We start from the raw sequence: 21,096 nt of genomic DNA, 5'->3' as shown, positions 1-21,096 counted from the left end.
GGGGCCTTTACCTGCAAGTGCTCACTTACGTGGGACACGCGGAAGGATAACCTGAGGCTCAGATGGCCCAAATGGGGTTCATTGGACAAGCCTGAATGCTGTCTACAATTAGGGAAAGTCGGCAATGAAGCTAGCCAAGGGACTAGAACCTAGGAAGCCCTCTGGTTCCATCAAGAAAGCCCTGACTTTTGAGGAGAAACCAGTGCTCAGCTAGCTCGGGGAGATACTCTGGTCTTCGTTTGGTTGGTTTGTTGCTGCAGTTTTTGGTATCTTTGCGTGAAACCAGCCCTGTTCTGATTGGAAATGGAAAACAACAGATGGATGGGATCCAGACGTGGTCGTGCTACCTGGCAACTAGAGTTGTTTACATAAGTGGCTGAGATTGGAACATCGGGTCTTTCATGACCTGTACACAAATGGGAGTGAAACAAAGACTAGAGTTCCTTGGCATCTTGTTTGTGCCAACGTCCCTATGTGTTCTACGTGGGAGAGGTTCCCTCTGCCTCCAGATGCTATTGCTAACATCCGTTTGTAAAGGAACTCTAGCTCATGAGTTGAAAGGCAGGCGCGGGTAAAACTCAGGCACCGTACATCTCAGAAAGATAAAGATGAGACCCAATCTTTTACAAGTTCCCATGATCTGGGATGAAATTCCCTACATTCAGGACACCTGTGTGGCTCAGTGGTTAAGCATCTGCCTTTGGCTCAGGGCGTGATCTTAGGTCCAGGATTGAGTCCCACATCGGGCTCCTTACATGCAGCCTGCTTCTCCCTCTGCCTTGGCCTCTGCCTCTCTCTCTGTCTCTCTCTCTATCTCTCCAATAAATAAATAAATAAAATCTTAAAAAAAAAAGAAATTCCCTATATTGGGACTTCTGGGTCACCCCATCAGAAAGATGCCTCGCAGGATGGGACCCAAGAGGTGGTCCAGAGAGATGAGGATAGACCAAAATTTTACACACCTGACCTGACCCCCCCACTTCCCAATAATCAAAATCATGAAGAAGAGGGGGAGAGCAGGCCAGGCAGATGCCAGAAATCCAAAATCCACTCCTCCTCCCCAAGCACAAGCACCAGAACCGATGCCCAACCCACTGCCTGCTCCTCCACCTCCTTCAGAGGGCTGCAAGGCAACCACAGACGAAGCCTGTATTGCAGGAGGAAAAGACAGAAGTTGGAGATGAAGGAACAGACAGAGGTGGAGGGGGAAGGGTGGAAGGTGCCAGATAAGACAAAGGAGAAGAGTGATGCCTGGGTGGCTCAGTGGTTGAGCTTCTGCCTTTGGCTCAGGGCCTGATGCCAGGGTTCCTGGGGGTCGAGCCCCACATCAGGCTCCCTGCAGGGAGCCTGCTTCTCCCTCTGCCTGTGTCTCTGCCTCTCTCTGTCTCTCATGAGTAAATAAATAAATATTTTTTAAAAAGACCTAAAAACTTTAAATCTGCCTCAAGCCTTGCAGGCAGCTCCCCTGCCACCTCTGCCTCCCCCTACCCCATCTCCCCCTCCCCGTCTCCCCCACCTCCTCTTCTCCCCCTCCTCCTTCTCACATTGGAGTACCTCCCAAATCTGCAGGCAGGATGGAGCCCAAGGGCTCCCCTGGACTTAAACTGCCCACCTCAGACTTTCTCACAGGAGCCTGACAGTGGGAGTGGGGAACAAATGGATTGACTTTTTAGTGGACACAGAGGAGACATATATGGATTTCAAGCCAATTCAAGGTTGTTGGTTTATTTTAAAAAGACATGTCTTTGGAGCTATCAACATCACACATTATACAGATAACCAGCTTTATCTACCCCCCAGCCCCCTCAAGTTCTAAACTCACTTGATTTTCAGTTCTGTCTACTGTTGGGGTGAGCAGTGGGATGTGCTGCACTCCCATCACAGTTTGTGAGCTTGGAATGGTGGTGATTAAAATAGACCCCTCTGTCACCTTTATACAAAGAAACCACATTTGCTGTCTTGTTATATAACAGGCACAAAAAAGAAAATGAGAACTACTTATTCCCTTGTTCCACCCAGATCGACCTGGATGCTGGAGGGTCCAGGCCCAAGGGAGGGGTGTACACAGCTTTGCTGTTACCTCAGTTGATTAGTTAAATTCACCTGTTGTGATGTGTCCACAGAAACTACTTAAAATGGCCTATTTTGTCTGTCTCGTATACTTTTCATTGTTAAGAGCAAATAGGTAAAGGTTAAAAAATGGTTTATAGGTAAATCTTTACAATAACTTCCAAAATCTTTGATGACCTGAAACTTTGAAGTTGTGCAAGGTTAATTGATAAATTGGGTTGAATTCATCGAATACCTACGTCTTTTCAACATAAGGTAAAATGCTAAAGCATGAGTCACTAAGATACCGAAGGTGGGTTTTTGTTTTGTTTTGCTGTGTTTTCCTCCCTTTCCCCCTTTCTTCCATCCCCCTCCCTTTTTTCTTTTTGTCCTTTGTCTTATTCAGGAAAACTGTAGACACTTGGGTGCATTAGTAAACATGTTTCATGCTTTCTTAAAAATTGTATTATAAACATACACACACGCTGTGTTTCTAAAAACTATGGCATGGGATCCCTGGGTGGCGCAGCGTTTTGGCGCCTGCCTTTGGCCCAGGGCGCGATCCTGGAGACCCGGGATCGAATCCCACATCGGGCTCCCGGTGCATGGAGCCTGCTTCTCCCTCTGCCTGTGTCTCTGCCTGTCTCTCTCTCTCTCTCTGTGACTATCATAAATAAATAAATAAATAAAAATTTAAAAAAAATAAAAATTAAATAAAAACTATGGCTTGTATTCATACATTTGTCAATCTAAAGAATTCTGGTACAAGAGACAGTGCGCCCTTGTTTCCTACTGATGTTTCACCAGAGACTGAGGTTTCTACGAGTTAAAAGTCTGCCACATGGGGGGACCCTTGGGTGGCTCCACAGTTGAGCATCTGTCTTTGGCTCAGGGCATGATCACGGGGATTTAATCCTACGTCTGGCTCCTTGTGGGGAGCCTCCTTCTGCCTGTGTCTCTGCCTCTTTGTCTCTCATGAATAAACAAAATCTTTAAAAAAAAAAAAAAAAGGAAAGATTCTCTCTTTCTCCCTGCCTCTCCCCCTTTCCCCCTTCACACGCATTCTCTCTCTCTAAAAAAGGAAATAAAGATAATTTTCTAAAAAAGTCTGCTACATGGATTCGAGACTGCTGGAAAATAATAAGGAAAGCAACTCGATGTTTGAGAAGGTGGAAGATGTGTAGAAGAGGTACAAGGCATGAGAATACATTTTTGGTTGAGGGAAAATAATTTTGTCCTGAAATGAGCCTGGCTATTGTTTGGGTTTTTTTATTTTTTATTTTTATTTTTTAAAACATTTTATTTATTAATTAGAGACACAGAGAGAAGCTAAGATATAGGCAGAGGGAGAAGCAGGCTCCATGCAGGGAGCCCACTGTGGGACTAGATCCTGGAACTCCAGGATCAAGCCCTGAGCTAAGGCAGAGGCCCCACCACTGAGTCACCCAGGTGTCCCTAATTTTTGTTTTAAGATTTTATTTACTTATTCATGAGAGACACAGAGAGGCAGAGACAGGTGAAGCAGGCTCCATGAAAGGAGCCCAATATGGGACTGGATCCCGGGACGCCAGGATCATGCCCTGAGCTGAAGTCAGGCACTCAACCGCTGAGCCACCCAGCCTTCCCAGAGCCAGGGTACTTAGAGAAAGAAAACTTAAGACTGACTCTGAATGACAAAGGACATTGTAGAAGGGGTTTCTGAAGGAGGCTTTTTGAAAAGGAATTCTATGCATGGTCAGGACTGACTGAGATTGGGAGAACATTGTCAACATGTGAGAAGCATTGTCAAACAAATAACGATAAACCCTCTTAGATTATATTGGGTGCATGAATGCTTTCGCTATTCCAAAAATTAAATGAAATTCCTAAAGTTGTAATATGTCCTTGGTATAGTGCCATCACTCGACATTTGAATTGTTAAAATACTGTGTGTGACAAAAAAAATAATCAAATTTTCTTCTCAACTGCATTCTGATGAACTCCCATAGGGACTTTAACCACGTCCACTGTTGACCGCCCTGTCAATTATAGGTATTGTTCTGATGCTCTTGCAAAAATATGGTCCAGCTTCCAGAAGATTCACAAAAAGGACTTTTGACAAAATACCAGTTTCTGGTTACCCTGAGATCATAAAACTACAGTATGAATTGCCAGAACTAATGAAAAAGCTGCATTTAAACAGAAAAGGGAACAACATGGAACTGAATGAGAGAAGGAAAATGATGACCGTTTTGAATGACTCTTGTTCAAAACATTGTTGATCCCCTGATGTTTCCTCCTCTAGATTGAAGGAAACTTTGTCTCTAGAGATATCTATAACTTAAAGAAATTTTATGAAAATGTTTTGTAAACAAATTAAAATATTTATTTTTCCCCCTACCTGTAACCCTCCAGATTTCAGAAACTCTCAGTGAGTATTCTTTCTTTTATGGCAATTGTAAATCATCTGCATAGGTTGGGTGGGGGTCTGTTCTCATTGTAACCAGACATCGTTGGAAGGATTGGTTATATTACCAAGGTCTTGACTAGAATGACATCTGTTTTTCTCACCCCTCACACCCGGTTTTATTTTTTTCAATGTAATCTCTATTCCTAATGTAGGGCTCAAACTCACAATCTTGGGGTCAAGAGTCATGCTCTCTACTGACTGAGCAGGCCAGGTGCCCCAGGAATCCCGTCCTTAAGACACGTGCATAGACTCAGATAGGGTCAGACAGCTTTGAGAAACTCAGATCAACTTTCTGGAGCCAACAAAACCCCTTGCAAAATGTTGGCTTAATACCTTTCTTACAGTTTGCCTCAGCCTTACCAGGTGAGTCAAGAGTGCCACCTCCTGGCAGATGAAACAAGAGTCAGAGGCTTAACCTGACCCAGCCTCCCAGGTGCCCCTAAAAGGTGCTTTGAAATGCTGAAGTTCTTCCTTCACGCCTTGCCTTTACAGGGATGACGTCAGTGACCATGTCTGCACGGTCCTCTTCCTACCTGCAGAGGAAGAAAATATCCCAGATTGCTGACCCCTGGTTTTCCACACTGCGGACGACAGGACTCCCTCCAACCTGAACCAGGAACTCCCTTACTCTGGGCCAAGGACAGAGGTCTTGTTTTGTTTTTAAGTTGTGGTTAAAAATAGACATCACCGGGCAGCTGGGGGTACTCAGCAGTTTAGCGCCACCTTGGGCCCAGGGCCTGATCCTGGAGACCCAGGATTGAGTCCCATGCTGGGCTCCCTGCATGGAGCCTGCTTTTCCCTCTGCCTGTGTCTCTGCCTCTCTCTCTCTCTGTCTCTAATGAATAAATAAATAAAATCTTTTTTAAAAAATAGACATCACCTACAATGGAGCATTTTAGCCGTTTCTAAGCCTAGAGTTCAGCAGTATTAGGTACATTTACATGCTGCTCACAGCGTTATCTTTCCATTCCATTTTTTAAATTTAAATTTTTATTTCTTTATTCATGAGAGACACAGACAGAGAGGCAGAGACACAGAAAGAGGAAGAAGCAGACTCCCCTCAGGGAACCCAATGCCGGACTCATCCCAGGACCCTGGGATAATGCCCCAAGCCGAAGCAGACGCTCAACCACTGAGCCACCCAGGCACCCATACATACTTAATTTTTTAAAAGTTTGTTCATTCATTTTTCATTATCTCCAAACGCAACATAGGGCTCAAACTCACGACCCTGACTGAGATCAAGAGTTGAGTCCTATTCTGACTGAGCCAGCCAGGTGCTCCTGCCATTTCATTTTTTCAAGAACCCTGGGATCATGGCTCAGAGTCACCATTTGTCTGGTGAGGCCCCCCCATTCCCCAACTCTCCATGTGGAGGTGACATCTGTCAGGCTGCTTCATGTTTGTCCATCTTCCTTCCTCCTTTTAGTAGACAGAAGGTGGCTTGTGAAACAGCCAGTGACTATGTCAAAAGAGACTGAGGAAAATAAAAAGAGACTGAGGATTTCCCTTAGGAAGTGGGTGAGAGAGGGAGAATAGGTCAATGGAGAACCAGTAAACTGTTGGCATTGCTTTAGAGGAAAGAATCTGCTTGTGGGTCCCTCACCCAGGGTGGATGAGTCAGAACTGTCCTCTGCCAGGCCTCCCTTAGTCCTTCGCCCTTATCACTCCATGCCTGTGTTTGGCCTTTGAACCCTAAGACACTACCATCATGTTTTTAAGTCCCCCTCAGACTCAGCATGCCACACCATGCCATACCCTCCCAGATGCACCCCCAAGGCATTAGAGTGAGATGTCATCCTCCACATCAATGATTCCCAAAGGTTTTATTGGTGTTTCCTGGTTTAGGAAATGAGGAGGTGACTCTTGGCCCCCAGACAAGGTAAGTTCTTCAGACATCCTCTTTCCCCTTCCCTTTTTCCTTCCTTCCCTCTCTCTCTCTCTCTCTCTCTCCCTCCCCTCCCCTCCCCCACAGTTTGGAAGCTGCAGCCTGAGGGTTGGGAGAGTTGAAGAAAACCATTCAATGTAGAGAAATCCCAGACTCTGACTTTAACAGACAACCTTGGGGATCCCTGGGTGGCTCAGCGGTTTGGTGCCTGCCTTTGGCTCAGGGCTTGATCCTGGAGTCCCGGGATGGAGTCCCATGTCGGGCTCCCTGCACCCTGCACCCCGCATGGAGCCTGGTTCTTCTGTCTCTGCCTGTCTCTCTTTCTCTGTGCCTCTCATGAATAAATAAAATCTTTAAAAAACAAAAATAAAAACAGACAACCTTGTGCATTTGAATGAAATGATTGAAGCCCATTTGAATGAAATGTTTGAGGCCCATTGGAACCTCTCTTCAGCCACCAGCCACCCCATCCTCCAGTGAATTTGGGAATGGAAGACCAGATATGTGTGTGTGTGCGCGCGCGGCGTGCACTGAGGGTGGTGGGGCATGCTCTAGCTGGCTCCTGCAACTGGATTCATGCTGGGAACATTTTTTTTTTCTGCTGAGCTGTCAGTTGCTGTGATGCGCAAAGCTAAACTCCTCCCATTGCCTAGTTCTTAAAAAGCCTGATTCTCCTGTTTTCTCAGTGAATGGACTGACCCACACCCTCCCATTCCGCCAGACCACTTTTGCAAATACTTCCACTTGAAAAGTTCTTACACCTCATCCAGAAAACAAACAACAGCTACCCACAACCACCCCATAGCCACAGATACCCAACCAACAAAACAAAAATCCAGCTGGCCTCCTTCTGCCTCAATCTACTGTAGAAAGTCACTGTCTTAGACATGCCTCAGGTTCAATGACTTGATGCTGTCTCTCTTTCTCTGGCACAATTCCATCCCCCATTAGGCCCATATTATAATAGTATGACCACACTGCTCACGTGAGCTGGAGACAATATGGTAAAGTGACCAGATGGTAGCACTGTCAGTTTGAAAGGACCTACACGCCAAGGCATCCACAAACATGGTCCCCAGAAATCTTTGACGTTCACATGCCTCTGATGAAATCATTGTTCTGGAAACTCCAGCATCTATAGCCAATCTTGTCCATGTTCTTTTAACCTTTACTCGCCCTCAGTTTGCCTGATATTTTGCCTGATTCTTCACGGAGCAATTAGATCCCATCCCACAAGAGATGAATCTGAATCCTCTGCTCACCCCCATGACAGAAAAGAATATGCACAGGTCTGCACCCATCTTGTCTTTCTTCACCTTGGCAGAAGAAAATGTGGCCCGCCCTCCCTCCTCCTGTCAAAAGTCAAATCTGAGATAAGACTTGGATATAAAGAAAACCAGAATAGTTTTTTGAACTATAGACATTTTTAAAATGTAGCAGCAGCAGCAAAGAAACACATGGACCACCACCGCCCCCCACCCCCAGCAGGTGGAAGGTGTGCTGACTCCTCTCCTTTTCCTCCCTAGAAGCACACCCCTTCCCATGTCCCTGGAAGGTGCCTTGGAGGGGAGTGCCAGGAGGGGAGTGAATGACATTCTTATCTTCAAGGACAGGAACTTGAGCATGAGCGTGAGAATTCTGGAAAAACAGATCTTGTTATTAAAAAAAGAAAATCCTTATGCTCCTTTAGCCTCCCCACATAGTTGAGTTACTCTTCCACAATCTCTTCTCCTTTTTCAGCCCAATAGACAAGCATTTAGGGTTCACTCCTTGGGGTCTTTGTTTGCTCAGGAGGGCTCTGCCACTTGAAGTTTATCAGGGACAAACTTGTCCTCTCCTTTTCCTTCATTTGTAGGACTGACTTCAAGGTCATCCTCGGAGTTGGGCCCCAGATGCTGACAGGGTGGAGGTCAAGTTGGTGCATCAGGGATGCCTTCCTTTCCAGTGAATTTGGGGTTGACCTCCTTCGTGGTCTTCCTCGCTCCCTTCAGGGTGTTGCCCCCCTCTCAGCCACCATCTCAAGAAACACCCTGGATAGAGGCTATGCCTTTGTGAGCTGCACACGCTCTTACTGGAGGATCCAGCCATCCCACTCCTTGGGATCAGTCCTGGGTGACCCAGAGGAGGCGAAAGCGGAGAGCCATAGCGTCTCTAAATCCTCTGCCTGTCTAGCTTGTCAGGGTCATCTCTACACCCATTTGATGCGGTGCTGGCCCTCAGGACGTGCTCTGATCATGCGTGGAGGTGCATGCTCCTCTAGCCACAGCCAGATGCCCTAAAATACATGTCCTTGTAAAACAAACATGAAGACATCACCCATGACCTTTCTCCTGCTGAGCAGCCTTTTGCTCAGTTGCCCTCTCTGAGTGGAGGAAATACGAGTAATGCACATAGTTTAGCCAACTGAGGAAGGATTCCCTTGAAAGAAAACCCTTATTTTCAAGTTTCTGATGTTCAGTCAACGCTTTCAACCTGCTAGATGGCCAGCCTTCCGAGTCACATGACTTGCTTGATTTCTCTCTTGTGGGCGTCAGTAGCTTTCATAGTGCTCAGAATGTAGGATTTACAGGGAAGAATTTTCATCCTGGGATGGGTGGATGTTGTGAAGTGGAATCAGGGATTCATACAGGTGAGAAGAAGGCCAAGATAGAGGCTCAGAAATGAAACCCTTAAAAGCCCATGGTCAATTGGTGATCCTTAACGTGATAAGAGTTACCTTTAATCAGAGGAATTCTTGCTGGAGGGGCTTGTGCCCTCTCCTGCCTGGATCAGAGGGTGAAGTTTTTGAAAGGTCCCTACTGGTCTCAGAAAGCATTAAAGTGCCATAGCACCTAGACAGGATGCTGCTTTGTCACCTCCAGGGTCCCATTATCTGCCACCACTGTTTATGTTTTCCTATGACTGCTTAATGCTCACAGATGTATATCTTTGATAGTTATTGCTTCTCCTTGTCCTCTGTGGTCCCTTTTGTTTGTTTGTTTTTCAAAGCTTTTTATTGTGATTGATTGATTTTTAAGATTTTTAAAAATTCCCTTATTTATGAGAAACAGAGGGGGGGGCAGAGACCTACACAGAGGGAGAAGCAGGCTCCCATGGGGAGCCACTCTGGAATTACACCTGGAGCCTAAGGGAAAGCCTCAATCCCCAAGCAACCCAGGCTTCCAAAACCTTTTTATTTTCAAGTGATCTCTACACCCATCCAACAAACATGGTGCTGGCTGGAACTCAGAACACCCGCTGATCAAGAGGCACATGGAGCCAGTCAGGTGCCCTCCAATACTTGGACTAGAAAAACAAACAAAAGGGAAAAAAAGGAAAAAGAAAGAAAAAATGTTTTGTCAATGCCAAATGAAATTCTGTGCCTTATTTTCCTTTTCACCTTAATATCCTGGACAACTTCATGATCAATATTTACCTCTTTTCCAGTGAACCCCCCGCCCAGGGGACTGTATAGATGTCCCAGAAATGGATTTATGTACTGAATAGATATTTTAACCCCCTTCCTCACACCAGCTTTCCCAGACTAAGCTCAACACTAGGCCTCTCTCAGAGGCCTGTGAGACCCTGACTACCCAGCAGCTGTGGGGGCACAATGGAAATGAGCTGGCCTGAGTTCAGAGGCTCAGGCATTCCCAGAAGGCTACTTTCCAATGAAGAGAATTCAAAACCATCTCCCCAGAAGGTTTAGAGGGGTGGTCCAAAAGCACAGGAGGGTCTCTGGGACACCTTAGCTCCTTGACTTTAGCTTTTCACTGTTCCCTTCCATGACAAAAGTAAAATATCTCACCCCAGTAATGAGCCTGGGCAGTGGCAAGGCTGTGGCTTCAGTCTGAGAACCAAGCCCTCCCTGAGGGAAACATTCAGTGAGCCCTCACAGCAGAGGGAGATTAGCAACTAGCTCCAGCCTTGGCAGGTGGGGGACAATTGGAGAGGCCAGGTACATTTCACTGAGAAAGCGGCTTTCCTGGCCTTCAGCTTACAAGGAGTCTGTCACCAGGGTGAGTTAGCACAACCTCACTACAGTTGTTGTGGGGGTGAAAAGACCATGCAACCTACTGAAAGGTGAGAAACCAGGTTTCCTTGCATGAAACATTCAGATAGCCCCTTCGAGGTGGGATTTCTGTTCTGGCTCCACCTTAGGCTAGAGAATCAATGGCACTCTCTGTCCTGAACCCTGGGCCAAAGTATCCTGTGAGGGCAGCTTTTCACTGGCCTGTCCAGGAAGGTGTCAGAAGCCAGCACCTCTGGAATTTTGGAGGGGCCTTGGAGGCCCTTTCCACCTCTAGGGTAGGCCTTCTGGAGTGCCCCTTGCGACTAGCTTCTCACCTTAGGGAGTTGGAATCTGTATCTCAGCAGTTGTGGTGGCACCATGTGAAAGCAGGCCACTTTGAGGACAAAGCTCTCCCTGACTAAGCTCACCACTAGGCAACTCCCAGAGGCCTGTGAGACCAAGGCTTCCCAGCAGCTGTGGGGGCACCATGGGAATGAGCTGGCCGGAGTTCCGATGCTCAGGCTTTCTCAGAAGTCTAGCTTCTCAATAGAATTCAAACGTGTTTCCCCAGGTTTGGAGTGGCAGTCCAAAACCACTGTGTGATCTCTGGAACACCACAGTTCTTTGAGGGCAGGTCTCCACTGGCCTCTTCCAAGAGGAAAATCAAATCTCTCAGCCCAGCAGACAATTTTGGGCAGTGGCAAGGTTGTGAGCTTCAGTCTGACAATGAAGCCTTCCCTTAGGGAATCTAAATGATCCCTCACAGCTGAGGGAGTTTAGCAGCTAGCTCCAGTCTTGGAGAAACAGTGGAGAGTCCAGGCACTTTTCACTGAGAAAGCAGCTTCCAGGACTTCAGCTTTGAAGGAGTCTGTCACCAGGGTGAGTTAGCACATCCCCTCCACAGTTGTTGTGGAGGTGAAAAGACCGTGTGACCTACTGAACGCTGAGGAACTAGTGTTCCTTGAGTGAAACTTTCAGCTAGCCCCTTCCAAGTTGGGAGGAATTTCCTAACTCCACATTAGGCTGGAGACCCAATGACTCACACTGTCCTGAACCCTGGACCCAAGGGTCCCATGAGGGCAGCTTTCCACTGGCCTCTCCAGGAAGGGCTTGAGAAGCCAGCTGCTCAGGAAGTTTGGAGGGACCCTGAAAGGCGCTGCAGACCTCGAGGGTTCATAGGCCTTTCTAGAGTGCACCTAGCCACTAGTTTCTCACTTCAGGAAGTTGGATCATGTCTCTCAGCAGTGGTGGCAGCGCCAAGGAAAAACAGGATACTTTCCTCTGAGGACAAATTATGACTGATTAATATCACCTCTAGGCCTCTCCCAGAGGCCTGTGACATGCTGCCTCCCCAGCAGCTGTAAAGGCACAATGGAAATGAGCTGGCCTGAGTTCTGAGGCGCAGGCCATCCTGAAGGCTAGCTTCTCAATGAAGGGGTTCAACCTGTCTCCCCTCAAGGTTTGGAGAGGTAGTCCAAAAGCCCTCTAAGGCTTCTGGGATACCTGAGTTCCTTGAGTACAGCTCTCCACTGGCCTCCTCCATGAGGAAAGTCAAATCTCTCAGCCCAGCAGACAAGTCTGGGCAGTGGCAAGGCTATGGGCTTCAGTCTGAGAACCAAGCAGTCCCATAGGGAACCTTTAAAGGATCCCTCTAGCTGAGGGAGTTTAGCATATAGCTCCAGGAAGTTTAGCCACTAGCTCCAGCCCTGGTGTTGGGAGACAATGGAGAATCCAGGTACTTTTCACTGAGAAAGCAGCTTTCCAGGCCTTCAGCTTACAAGGAGTCTGTCACCGGGGTGAGTTAGCACACCCTCTTCACGGTTGTTGTGGAAATGAAAAGACCATGGGACTTTCTAAATGCTTAGGAATTAGCATTGCTGAATGAAATTTCAGCTAGTCCCTCAGAGGTGGGGCGAATCTCCTAGCTCCACATTAGGTTAGAGACCCAATGACACTCATGGTCCTGAACCCTGGGACCAAGGGTACCATAAGGGCAGCTTTCCACTGGCCTCTCCAGGAAGGGCTTAAGAAGCCAGGTCCTCAGGAAGTTAGGTGGGGCCCTGGAAGGTGCTGTCCTACTCTAGGTTTCATAGGCCTTCCCGTAGTGCACCTTGCCACTACTTTCTCACCTCAGGGACTTGTAACATGTGTCACAACAGTGGTGGCAGAGCCAGGGGAAGGTGGCTACTTTCCTCTGGGGAAAAAACTCTAAGCTCACCACTAGGCCTCTCTCAGAGGCCTGTGAGACACTGCCTCCCCAGCAGCTGTGAGGGCACAGTGGAAATAAACTGGCCTGAGTTCTGAGGCTCACGCCTTCACAAAGGCTGGCTTCTCAATGAAGGGATTTCACCCAGCATCCTCAGAAGTTTAGGAGGGGTGGTCCAAAAGCACTGGAAGGCCTCTGGACACCACAGTTCCTTGAGATCAGCTCTCCACTGGCCCCTTCCAAGAGGAAAGTCTAATGTCTCGTTTCAGCAGATGAGCCTGGCCTGTGGCAAGGCTGTTGTCTTCAGTCTGAGAACCAAGCCTTCCCTGATATAACCTTTCAAAGAGCACTCAGAGCTGAGTGATGTTAGCAGGTATCTCCAGCCTTGGTGGTGGAGGGCTATTGGAGGGGCCAGGTACTTTTCACTGAGAAAGCAGCTTTCTGGGCCTTTATCTCACAAGGAGTCTGTCAGTGGGGTTACATAGCACACCGTCTCCACAGTTGGTGTGGAAGTGAAAAGATCATGCGACCTACTGAATGCTGAGGAACTAGTGTTACTTGAATGAAACTTTCAGCTAGTGCCTCCCAGTTGAGAGGTATGCTCTGGCTCCACTTTAGGCTGAAGACCCAATGGCACTCGCTGTCCTGAACCCTGGGCTCAACGGTCCCCCGAGGGCAGCTTTCCACTGGTCTATCCAAGAAAAGCTTGAGAAGCCAGCACTCAGGAAGTTTGGAGGAGCCTTGGAAAGCCCTGTCCACCTCTAGGGGACATAAGCTTTCCTAGAGAGCACCATGTGACCCCGTTTCCCACCTCAGGGATATGGAACATGTGTCTATGGAGTGGTGGCAGCGCCAAGTGAAAGCAGGCTGCATTCCTCTGAGGACAAAGCTCTCCCTAAGTTCACCACTAGGAGTCTCCCAGATGTCTGTGAGACCTGCCTCACAAGCAGCTGTGGGGCACCATGGAAATGAGCTGGCCTGAGATCTGAGGCTCAGGCCTTCCTGAAGGTAGCTCCTCAAAGAAGGGAGTTCAACCTGTCTCCACTCAAGGTTTGGAGGGGCAGTCCAAAACTGTTGTAGCGTCTCTGGACACCACAGATCCTTGAGAACAGCTCTCCATTAGCGCCTTCCATGAGGAAAGTCATATCTCTCAGTCCAATAGACAATTATGGCAAGTGGCAATGCTCCGGGCTTCAGTCTGAGACCAAGTCCTCCCTTAGGGAAACTTTTTTTTTTTTTTTTTGTATATTCACTTATTGGAGTTCGATTTGCCAATATATAGCATAACACTCAGTGCTCATCCTGTCAAGTGCCCCCCTCAGTGCCTGTCACCCAGTCACCCCATTTCCCCGCCCACCTCCCCTTTCACTACCCCTTGTTCGTTCCCCTGAGTTAGAAGTCTCTGATGTTCCGTCTCCCTCACTGATATTTCCCACTCATTTTCTCTCCTTTCACCTTAGGGAACCTTTAAATGAGCCCTCATAGCTGAGCCATTTAGTAGCTAACTCCAGCCTTGGTGGTGGAGAGGAAGTGGAGAGTCCAGGTACTTTTCAGTGTGAAAGCAGTTTTCCTGGTCTGCAGCTTACAGGAAGTCAGTCACCAGGGTGACTTAGCATACCCTCTCCACAGTTGTGGAAGTGAAAAACCATTGTACCTACTGAACACATAGGAATTAGCATTTCTTGAATGTACTTTCAGACTTTCAGCTTGTCCCTCCAAGTGTAGAGGTATGCCCTGGCTCCACCTTAAGACAGAGACCCAATCACATTGGCTGTCCTGAACCCTGGCCGAAGGGTCCCATGAGGGCAGCTTTCCAGACCTCTCAACGAAGGGCTTGAGAAGCCAGTTCCCTAGGTAGTTTGGAGGAGCCTGGATAGCCCTGTCTACCTCTAGGCGACGTAGGCATTCCTGGAATGCACCGTGTGACTAGCATCGCACCTCAGGGAGGTAGAACATGGATCTCAGCAGCGGTAGCGAAGCCAAGGGAAAGTAGGCTATTTTCTTCTGAAGACAAAGCTCTCCCTGATTAAGCTCACCAGTGTACCTCTCTCAGAGGCCTGAGAGACTTTGCCTACCCAGCAGCTGTGGGGGAGTAATGGAAATGAGGTGACCTGAGTTCTGAGGTTCAGGACTTTTCAGAAGGCTAGCTACCCAATAAAGGGAATTTAAACCAGTATCCCCTAACGTTTTGGAGGATCGGTACAAAAGCACTTTAGGGCCTCTAGGACACAACAGTTCCTTGAGGGCAGGTCTCCACTATTCTCTTCCATGATGGAAGTCGAATCTCTCAGCCCAGCAGACATTTCTAAGCAGTGGCAAAGTTTAGGCTTCATTCTGAGAACAAAGCACTCCTTTAGGAAACTTTAAATCATCCCTCAGAGAAGAGAGAGTTTAGCAGCCTAGCTCCAGGCTTGGTGTTGAGAGATAGTGGAGAGTCCAGGTACTTTTCACTGAGAAAGCAGCTTTCCTGGCCTGCAGCTTACAAGGAGTCTGTCACCGGGGTGAATTAGCACACCCTCTTCATGGTTGTTATAGAGATGAAAAGACTTGGGGCAGCCCTGGTGGTTCAGCGGTTTGGTGCTACCTTCAGCCTAGGGCATGATCCTGGGGACCCGGGATCGAGTCCCACATCGGGCTCCCTGCATGGAGCCTGCTTCTCCCTCTGCCTGTGTCTCTGCCTCTCTCTCTCTCTCTCAATCTCTGTGTGTGTGTTTCTCATGAATAAATAAAATCTTTTTTTAAAAAAATGAAAAGACCATGGGACTTATTGAACACTGAGGAATTAGCTTTCCTTGAATGATACTTTCAGCTAGCCTCTCCCAGGTAGGAGGAATTTCCTAGCTCTATATTAGACTAGAGACCTAATGACATTCACTGTCCTCAACTCTGGGCCCAAGGGTCCCATGAGTGCAGCTTTCCACTGGCCTCTCCAGGAAGGACTTGAGAAGCCAGCTCTCAGCAAGTTTAGAAGGGCCCTGGAAGGCCCTGCCCACCTCTAGGGTTCATAAGCCCTCCTGGAGTGCACCTTGCCACTACTTTCTCACCTCAAAAAGTTGGAACATGTATCTCAGCAATGGTGGTGGAGTCAAGGGAAGAAGCTATTTCTTCTGTTGGCAAAACTCTCCCTGACTATGCTCATCACTAGGACTCTCCCAGATGCCTGTAAGACACTGCCTCCCCAGCAGCTGTGAGGGCACAATGGAAATGAACTGGCCTGAGTTCTGAGGCTCAGGCTTTCCTGAAAACTAGCTTCTCAATGAAGGGAGTTCAACTAGTCTCCCCAGAAGCTTTGGATGGTCGCCCAAAAGCGCTGGCAGGCTTCTGGAACACCACAGTTCCTTGAGGGCAGCTCTCCACTGGCCCCTTCCAGGAGGAACATCGAACCTTTCAGCCCAGTCTAAGAGCCTGAGGATTGGTAAGGCTGTTTGCTTTAGTCTGAGAATGAAGACATCCCTGCTGTAACCTTTCAGTAAGTACTCAGGGCTGAGGGAGGTTAGCAGGTACCTCCAGCCTTGGTAGTGGAGGGCCATTGGAGAGGCCAGGTACTTTTCACGAAGAAAGCAGCTTTTCTGACCTTTAGCTTATAACAGTCTGTCACCTGAGTCACTTAGCAGACCCTCTCCACACTTGGTGTGGAGGTGAAAAGACCATGCAATGTACTTAACGCTGAGGAACTAGGGTTCCTTGAATGAAACATTCACCTTGACCCTTCCAGGTGGGAGATATGCCCTGGCTCTACCTAAGGCTGGAGACCCAATGGCACTTGATGTCATGAACCAGGGGGCCGAGGGTCCCATGGGCAAAGCTTTCCATTCGTCTATTCAGGAAGGGGTGGAGAAGCTAGCAACTTAGGAAGTTTGGAGGGGCCTTGGAAAGCCCCATCCAACTCTAGGGGACATAGCCCTTCCTAGTGTGCACCATGTGACTAGCTTCTCACCTCGGGGAGATGGAACATGTGTCTCTGCAGTGGTGGCGAGGCCAAGTGAAAGCAGATTACATTTCTCTGAGGACAAAGCTCTCCCTGACTAAGCTCACGACTAAGCCTCTCCCAGTGGCCTGTGAGACCCTGCCTCCCCAGCAGCTGTAGGGGGCACCATGGAAATGAACTGGCCTGAGTCTGTGGCTCAGGCCTTCCCAGAAGTCTAGCTTCTCAATAATGGGAGGTCAAACATGTCTCCCCAGAAGGTTTGGAGGGGCGGTCCAAAACTGCTGTAGGGCCTCTGGGACACCACAGCTCCTTAGGGCATCTATCCACTGGCACCTTCTGTGAGTAAATTTGAATCTCTCAGTCCAATACATAAGTATGGGCAGTGGCAAGGCTCTGAGCTTTAATCTGAGACCCAAGTCCTCCTTTAGGGAATCTTTAAATGAGCCCTCAGATTAGGGAGTTTAGCAGCAGCTCCAGCCTTGGTGTTGAGAGATAGTGGAGAGTGTAGGTACTTTTCACTGAGAAAGCATCTTTCGGGACCTTCAGCTCACAAGGACTCTGTCATGGGGATGGATTCGCACACCCTCTCCACAGTTGTGGATGTGAAAGATGATGGGACCTACTGAATGCTGAGGAATTAGTGTTCCTTGAATGAAACTTTCAGCTAGACCCTCCCAGGTGAGAGGAATTTCCTAGCTCCATATTGGACTAGAGACCCAATGACACTCAATATCCTGAACCATGGGTCCATGGATCCTGTAACGGCAGCTTTCCACTGGCCTCTACAGGAAGGGCTTGGGAAGCCAGCTCCTCAGGAAGTTTGGAGGGGCCCTGTAAGGTCCTATCCAACTGTAGGGTTCATAAGCCTTCCTGAAGTGCTTGGTGCTTCCATGAGACAAGTCGAATCTCCCAGCCACTGGTTTCTCACCTCACAGAGTTGGAACATGTGTCTTAGCATTGGTGGCAAAGCCATGAGAAGGAGGCTACTTTCCCCTGAGGACAAAAATCTCTCTGACTAAGCTTACCACTAGGCCTCTTCCAGAGATGTGTGAGACTCTGCCTACACAGCAGCCATGAGGGCACAATGGAAATTATCTGGCCTGAGTTCTGAGGCTCAGTCTTTCCCGAAGACTAGTTTCTCAATGAAGGGAGTTCAATCTGTCTCCCATCAAGGTTTTGAGGATCGTCCAAAGGCGCTGGAAGGCCTCTGGGATATCACAGTTCCTTGAGGGCAGCTCTCCACTGGCCCCTTCTGAGAGGAAAGTCGAACCTCTCAGCCCACTATAAAAGCCTGGAGATTGGCAAGGCTGTTGGCGCTTGTCTGAGAACCAAGCACTCCCTGATGTAACCTTTCAACAAGCACTCAGATATGAGGGAGGTTAGCAGATACCTCCAGCCTTGGTGGTGGAGGGCCATTGGAGAGGTCAGAGACTTTTCAGAGAAAGCAGATTTCCTGGTCTTTAGCTTACGAGTCCATCAATGGGGTGACTTAGCACAACATCTCCATAGTTGCTGTGGAGGTGAAAAGTCAATGTGACCTACTGATGCTAAAGAACTAGTGTTTCGTGAATGAAACTTTCAGCTAGTCGCTTCTAGGTGAGAGGTATGCCCTGGGTGCACCTTAGGCTAGAGACCCAATGGGACTCTCTGTCCTGAACACTGGGGCCAAGGGTCCCCTGAGGGCAGCTTTCCACTGCTCTATCGAGGAACGGCTTGAAAACCCAGCACCTCAGGAAGTCTGGAGGGGCTTTGGAAAACCCTGTCCACCTCTAGGAGACATAGGCCTTCCTAGAGTGCATCATGTGTCTAGGTTCTCACCTCAGGGAGTTGGAACATGTGTCTCTGCAATGGTGGCAGCACCTAGTGAAAGCAGGCTACATTCCTCTGAGGAAAAAACTCTCCCTGACTAAGATCACCACTAGGCCTTTCCCAGAGGCTTGTGAGATTCTGCCTCACCAGCAGCTTTGGGGAGCAATGGAAACAAGCGTGGCGTGAGTTCTAGGCTCCGGCCTTCCCAGAAGGCTAGCATCTCAATAAAGGGAGGTCAAACGTGTCTCCTCAGAAGTTTTGGAGGGGCGGTCCAAAACAGCTGTAGGGCCTTTGGACACCACAGTTCGTTGAGGGCAGGTCTCCACTGGCCTCTTCCATGAGACAAGTCGAATCTCCCAGCCAAGCAGGCATGTCTGGGTAGTGGCAAGCCTCTGGGCTTCAGTCTGAGAACCAAGCCCTCCCTTAGGGAAACTTTAAATGAGCCCTCACAGCTGAGGGAGTTTAGCAGCTAGCTCCAGCCTTGGTGGTAGAGGGGAAATGGAGAGTCTAGGTACTTTTCAGTGAGAAAGTAGCTTTCCTAGTTTGTAGCTTACAACGACTGTATAATAGAGGTGAGTTAACACACAATCTCCACAGTTGATGTGGAGGTGAAAAACCCATTTTACCTCTTGAACACAGGAACTAACATTTCTTGAATGAAACTTTCAGCTTGCCCCTCCAAAGTTAGATGTATGCCTGGCTCCACCTTAAGACAGAGACCCAATGGCACTCGCTGTCTTGAACCCTAAGCCCAAGGGTCCCACGAGGGCAGCTTTCCAGGCCTCTCTACGAAGGACTTGAGAAGACATCCCCTTATGAAGTTTGGAGGGGAGTGATAGCCGTGTCTACCTCTAGGTGACATAGGCATTCCTGGAATGCACAGTGTGACTAGCATTGCACCTCAGGGAGGTGGGACATGGGTCTCAGTAGTGGTGATGGAGCGAAGGGAAAGCGGGCTATATTCCTATGAAGACAAAGCTGCCCCTGACTAAGCTCACTACTAGGCCTATCCCAGAGGCCTGTGAGACACTGCCTACTCAGCAGCTGTAGGGGCACAATAGAAATGAGAAGGGCCAAGTTCTCAGGCTCAGGCCTTCTCATAAGCTACCTACCCAATGAAGGGAATTTAAACCTGTCTCCCCTGAAAGTTTGGAGGGGTGGTCCAAAAGCGCTATAGGGCCTCTGGGACACCAGAGTTCCTAGAGGGCAGGTCTCCACTGGCCTTTTCCATGAGGAATTCGAATCTATCAGCCCAGCCCAGCAGACAAGTCTGGACAGCTGCAAGGTTCTGACTTCAGTCTGAGAACCAAACCCTCCATTAGGGAATTTTTTCTTTTTCATTGGAGTTCAATTTGCCAACATATAGCATATCATCCAGTGCTCATCCCATCAAGTGCCCCCCTCAGCGCCCATCACCCAGTCACCCTGTCCCCCCGCCCACCTCCCCTTCTACCACCCCTTGTTCGTTACCCAGAGTTAGGAGTCTCTCATGTTCTGTCAGCCTCACTGATATTTCCCACTCATTTTCTCTCCTTTCCCCTTTATTCCCTTTCACTATTTTTAATATTCCCCAAATGAATGAGACCATATAATATTTGTCCTTCTCCAATTGACTTATTTCACTCAGTATAATACCCTCCAGTTCCATCCACGTCGAGGCAAATGGTGGATATTTGTCATTGCTAATGGCTGAGTAATATTCCATTGCATACATAGACCACATCTTCTTTATCCACTCATCTTTCGATGGACACCGAGGCTCCTTCCACAGTTTGGCTATGTAAACATCGCTGCTATGAACAATGGGATGCAAGTGTTCCGGTGTTTCACTGCATCTGTATATTGGGGTAAATCCCCAGCAGTGCAATTTCTGGGTCTTAGGGTAGCTCTATTTTTAACTCTTTGAGGAACCTCCACACAGTTTTCCAGAGTGGCTGCACCAGTTCCCATTCCCACCAACAGTGCAAGAGGGCTCCCCTTTCTCCACATCCTCTCCAACATTTGTTGTTTCCTGTCTTGTTAATTTTCACCATTCTCACCAGTGTGAGATGGTATCTCATTGTGGTTTTGATTTGTTTTTCCCTGATGGCAAGTGATGCGGAGCATTTCTCATGAGCATTTTCTCATTTCTCAGACATTTTGGCCATGTCTATGTCTTCTTTGGTGAAATTTGTGTTCATGTCTTTTGCCCATTTCATGATTGGATTGTTCGTTTCTTTGCTGTTGAATTTAATAAGTTCCTTATAGATCTTGGATACTAGCCCTTTATCTGATAGGTCATTTGCAAATATCTTCTCCCATACTGTAGGTTGTCTTTTAGTTTTGTTGACTGTTTCTTTTGCTGTGCAGAAGCTTTTCATCTTGACTAAGTCACAATAGTTCATTTTTGCTTTTGTTTCTCTTGCCTTCATGGATGTATCTTGCAAGAAGTTGCTGTGGTCAAGTTCAAAAAGGGTGTTGCTTGTATTCTCCTCTAGGATTTTGATGGATTCTTGTCTCAAATTTAGATCTTTCATCCATTTTGAGTTTATCTTTGTGTATGATGTAAGAGAATGGTCTAATTTCATTCTTCTGCATGTGGATGTCCAATTTTCCCAGCACCATTTATTGAAGAGACTGTCTTTTTTCCAGTGGACATCTTTCCTGCTTTGTCGAATATTAGTTGACCATAGAGTTGAGGGCCCACTTCTGGACTCTCTATTCTGTTCCATTGATCTAGGTGTCTGTTTTTTGTGCCGGTGCCACACTGTCTTGATGATCACAGCTTTGTAGTACA

The 21,096-nt window shown here is 48.0% G+C and overlaps 1 protein-coding gene across 5 annotated transcripts in view; it reads right to left on the bottom strand.

Moving 5' to 3' along the window:
- Window positions 1-21,096, bottom strand: part of MLANA (melan-A) — a 75,422-nt gene that overhangs the window by 49,624 nt on the left and 4,702 nt on the right. For all 5 annotated transcript variants that reach the window (XM_077911890.1, XM_077911889.1, XM_077911888.1 and 2 more), the window contains exon 2: window positions 4,859-5,031. The gene's annotated coding sequence lies outside the window, so the exon portion shown is untranslated. The remainder of the gene's footprint in view (window positions 1-4,858; window positions 5,032-21,096) is intronic.

The sequence above is a fragment of the Canis aureus genome, chromosome 10, assembly GCF_053574225.1.
Source record: "Canis aureus isolate CA01 chromosome 10, VMU_Caureus_v.1.0, whole genome shotgun sequence".
Classification (NCBI taxonomy): domain Eukaryota; kingdom Metazoa; phylum Chordata; class Mammalia; order Carnivora; family Canidae; genus Canis; species Canis aureus.
Note: the sequence above shows the minus strand (reverse complement) of the source record. Positions and strands in the feature narration are given on the sequence as shown.